This window comes from Mytilus trossulus, chromosome 3 (assembly GCF_036588685.1).
Source record: "Mytilus trossulus isolate FHL-02 chromosome 3, PNRI_Mtr1.1.1.hap1, whole genome shotgun sequence".
Classification (NCBI taxonomy): domain Eukaryota; kingdom Metazoa; phylum Mollusca; class Bivalvia; order Mytilida; family Mytilidae; genus Mytilus; species Mytilus trossulus.
The window spans coordinates 33,979,986-33,985,236 of NC_086375.1; the positions used below are offsets into that span (position 1 = coordinate 33,979,986).

General features: G+C 30.5%; 1 long non-coding RNA gene across 1 annotated transcript; it reads right to left on the reverse strand.

Annotated features, from left to right (window-relative positions):
• Positions 1-362: 362 nt before the first annotated feature.
• Positions 363-4,686, reverse strand: LOC134711301 (uncharacterized). Its single transcript, XR_010106163.1, has 4 exons — positions 4,550-4,686; positions 2,701-2,838; positions 1,787-1,924; positions 363-428 (listed from the first exon to the last, which is right to left on the reverse strand). It is a non-coding gene; the product is annotated as an uncharacterized LOC134711301 (long non-coding RNA).
• Between the last annotated feature and the right edge of the window lie 565 nt (positions 4,687-5,251).

Sequence of the window (5,251 nt, forward strand, 5' to 3'; positions counted from 1 at the left end):
CTGCCATTATCTGTGAAACGGGTATTCCATAACGGTCAACCAACTCATGATGACGTCCATACAATTTACGAAGGGATGATTTCAACTTCACCACTTGAAACTCTTGGTTTAATCGCTTCCTTGTAAACAGCAAATATCTTTCAAGGAAATCATGATAGAAAACGCAAGGCCGGGAATACCGTATTAATTGGGAGATATATATATATACTCCGTATGCAGGCGCTACATAAATATAGCTATATAGAAATGAAAAGTTCACAATTGGCAAGCTGAAACTTTTGTTATTTGAGCTAAGCAAAGTTTATTCTGTTCTACAGAAGCGACAATGATAAAAAAACAAAACCAAACACAAACACACGTGTAAGTTGAATTTGTTTTATAAACTTATAACTTTGACATGTTGCAACATCAACCAGGCAGCATGTAAACTGTAAATAGAAAAAAAGTAAATCAATGTAACTAGCATTTAAAACAACTTTTGACAGTTGCATGGTTGTATACGTTTTATTTGATCTGTCGATGAAATTAAATTCAACATTTTCCTTAATTTTTACAATGAATGCTAAATGAAAATAAGATTACAAAGGTATTTTGGATGACGACGCCATTTAACTGCACAATATGCGTTAGCTAATTACAAATAATATCTTTAGTGATGCTTGAGGCTAAAATATCAAAAAGTTCAAAACCTTATTCAAACGTTTAAGGTATGATAATACGAAAAGGTCTAACAGTAAACTCAAACCTAGACAAAGAACGAGGGTTTACTTAATAAAGCATAAACTAGTTCAGATTTATTGAAGAAGTAAAGTATTCATCTGGAGAGAAGCCTTTTTCAACTGACTTTTATTGTTTGTTAATCGTAGTTAGAGACTCAAGTAACTCTGCACGAGGTATTTTGGATTGTAATGGTTGTTTTTTTTTTTCATTATTTTTTGTAAACAAAAACGCTGGCACATCATGAAAAACAAGTAATCTATGTTTAAGTTTTTATAACGAACATCGCTGTAATCAAGTCTATACATTTCTAAAATCATGTTTTTCTTTGCCCCCATATCCCAGTTTTCTATTAAATGCAACGAACCAATGAAAAAATTTCGTAAAATACAGGCGTACAGAAAAGGGTCCTTAATCTTGACAAAAAAATTATATCATTTCTGAAAATGAACAAAACTTTATAATTATTTAGCTGTCAACTATATTTCAATTTTTTTGTTAGAAAAATAAACTATAAAATTAAAATGAGTAAATAAACATAGCCAAGACTAGTAACGTTCTAAAGACGTAACGGGCAGAAATTGTTCTGGATTATAACTGTTTTTGAATTGACTGTCAGAAATTATTCAAACTCAGAGCTTGCAAAAATTAAGTTTTAGGTTTTATATGATCATGATATATATCATGCGTACTTGGTAAACCAGGTCATGCTTTGTCGTTCACCATTTATAATCTTCATGTTTACCATTTTTTTTACAAAATCATATACAGTATGACCATACAAGAAATGAAACTACAAATCAGAAAACGCTTCATTTTGGTACTATTCGTATAATTATATACCCTATGATGCACTTTCACATGTATTTGTCATAAACAACATGTTGAAGGACGCCTCCGGGTGCGGGAATTTCTCGCTACATTGAAGACCTGTTGGTGAACTTCTGCTGTTGTTTTTTGAATGGTCGGTTTGTTGTCTCTTTGACACATTCCCAATTTCCATTCTCACAATTTTATTTTTACTCAAAACGTATGGTCGGTGAATCCACATATTCTACATATATATTACCATTTCGACAACAAACAGCATATTTATCAGTAGGATGAACGTTGCAGTAATATCCCCTTGGGCAGTTCTGACGATTCAGACCACGTCCACAGTTAATGTTAGACAGAGGTTGTCCTACTCTACAGATTGGTATATTATCTATAAAGGGAAGAATATATCTTACAAGCAATACAACATAAATCAAAAAGTATTTCGTGACTAGTGATTACGATTAAGAGCTTGTTTTACATTATAAGAATTATACCGTAAATCAAAACGTATATTTACTAGATTATTAGATAAAGTGATAATCTCTGAACAGAAACGTATAAAGACAAATTAAAAAATTAAAAAAGAAACTTGGAGATTAAGCCATATGCTAAAATCTTTTGTGACCTCATATTGTTTTCAACAATGTTTGATTTTCTTTTCACTTGATAATGAAATTTACAAATGTAATGTATACTTCAATGCATTACTTGTCAAAAGTAATTGCAATGTAAAGCATATTGCTTTGATATTCCATTATGAATCTGTTTACGTTAAATGTATAAAAGGATCTCTAGAATAATTATGTGGTATATATATTATAATTTACTCCTATAATGTTCAAATGTTAGTAGTTGCACGTAAAAATAAATACATGTTGTAAAAATATTTTATCAACTACTGTAAACCAACTTATTTTCGCGAGCGATTTATTTTCGCGACTTTCGCGAGTAGAAAAATAACGCGAATATAAATCGTCGCAAATATGTCAATCTTTGATCTTTCCTTAATAAACTGCATCAAGTAAATCAGATAATCGCGAAATTAAATTGTCGCGAAGTGGTCAAGAAAGGGTAAAACGCGAAATAAAGTATTCGCAAAAATAAGTTGGTTTACAGTATAAGGATTATTTCTACAGTTGAAAGTTATTATTCATATTTAATTACCATTTCGGCAACAAACAGCATATTTATCGGTAGGATGAACGTTGCAGGAATATCCGTTTGGACAATCCCGTCGATTTGGACCACGTCCACAGTTAATGTTAGATAGAGGTTGTCCAACTCTACATTTTGGATCATTATCTAAAAAGGGAAGAATATACATAACAAGCAATCAAAACACAAATCGAAAGAGCTATATCAAAATATTTCTCTAAAAGTTAAAACGATTTCGCTATTTTTCATAGTTCAAGAAGTATATCATAGTTCATCCCGTATACGAATTTGGTGATTAGATAAGGAATACATTTATTATTTCAAATACATTGTATTTTATGAATATTTGGAGATGTTTAGGTTGTAGGGTACTAGTAATTTAAGATAAAGTATCAAAACAGACCTACTTATAGGCCGACAAAAAATATGCATGTTGTAAATAGAACGACCTATGTCAAGTTATAAGTCATGATTATTATTGAGGTGTAATACCACCAAATCATGGTACGTCACATCCGGTTGCATACGAAAGTAGACCTAAAAAAATATTCCCTTGAATTTGACCATTGTAGAAAATTAACCCTAAATTTCAGTGCCCTTATTTTTTTCTGAGTCGTAAATATGTATGTTGGATGTCTGAAAGCAGCATTCTTTTTTTTATTTATAAATGCAAAGTATATCTTTGGTTGTAATAAAGGAAAATACTATACATTTTTTTTTAAAGTGCCAATTTAACAAAGACTAATAGGGAAAAGTCAATGGTGGTATTACACCTTGAGGGAACGTGCGGTTTTAAAAGTAAAGCGTGGTGGTTTTAAAATGAAATAAAAATACAATGGCAAAAAGATAGAACGTTGAGTTAATAAATAATACTTTTTTCAAGACGGTCTGATCATTTTTTCTAAAGTAATTTTATCATTCACCTTGCTCGATGGACTCCCCATAACTCCCGATTTGAAATGACTAGCGATGCAATTGTAGACGTTTCAAACATCGTCTTTATAATTAGATCGAATAATATTGTAGTGAGAACATTATGAAATTTTTATAGTTAGGTTTAATCTACTAGCATCAAGAATTCGGATTCATTTTCGTTGTTGAAAGTAGCTATACGTATTTTCAAAACATTATTTCGCAACAATATCCCTGTGGACAAACATGACGATTCGGATAATGTTAGATTTATTTTGTCACGTATTCAAAATTTTACATTTATGTTTTTTGCCTAAATATAACGTTTGAATCCATAAAAATGTGAACATTCATTAAAATTCGTATCCATAAATTACATTCAGCGAGCATCACCAGAGGTTGAAAAAACATTATGTTTATAGCCCGGAGGTTGTGGATGCTCTGCATACTTAGATTAATGAACAAATTGCTGCTTAAATTTCTTAGAATAATACGTAAAGCAAAAATTCACTTATTTGAAGGCCATTTTTCATTCCTTGTTATCAATTAAACTATTGAATATCTCTTCTACAAAGATATCATTTTAATCTTTGAAAGACGAATTCAATTTTAAAATAATAAATCAGATTTATATCATACATCTTTTAAAGTAGTTTATTTGATATTCATATAGAATGATTATATACTACTTGATATTTTTTTTATTTTATTATGTGTTTTTGTTAATTGATTTGTTTTAACAAACAATTATTACTAAATAATATAAGATGCTTTGAATTATATATACGCGACTAAGATTTAAAATTTTCAATTTCCTGATTTATTGAAACTTTTTTTTATGTGTATTCAGATCATCAAAAACTGACCAGAAAGCCGATGCAAAATGAAAGAAAAAGTAATTTCAAATGATAGGTGAATCATACTATAAAATTCATTAATATGGTACCTTCAGGAGCAGAACATTGATTTCCGCAGCCGTTAGAACAACATTTTGCATTTCCTTGACAATCAAAATCGCCATTGCATCTCTGAAGACAAATACCCGCCGTTCCTGGTTTGGGCTTTGGACAGGACCCTGGTTTTGATTTTTCTTGAAGATTAATTAGTATACGTTATAGAAAAAGTTTGATGACCTAATTCACTTCTTTTACTTTTGTTATTTTGTCTACTCGAACATGAAAGTCATGACTGGTTTTTTGTTGTCAAAATTACACTTACGCATAGTAGAGATTTCCAATAAAATGACTTTACTCGACATAACCGACCTAACTCAACGTATTTCGTCCTACTGCATTGAAGCATGACGGAGGGAAGCATACACTGAATGCATGTTTTGCTCTTTGAACACGCATTGTTGCTGGAATATGCCTTCAGTAAAAATCAACCACAACTATTGTTTTTACTCTTTAAATATTTTCATTAAACTTTGAATGATTTTATTAACATAAATAATATAATGGAACAAGTACATTACCAACTTGTAATCAAACACACCCATCATTTCTTGTCATTTCACTTGACCCATATCTTAGTTCTTCTCACATTATGAATTTTAAAAACTACCAAGACGACATTTAGCATACAAATATTAAAATAACGAATTCCGAAGCGAGAAGGTTGTCTTTTTGTTGTTTTAAAAAGATTTAAC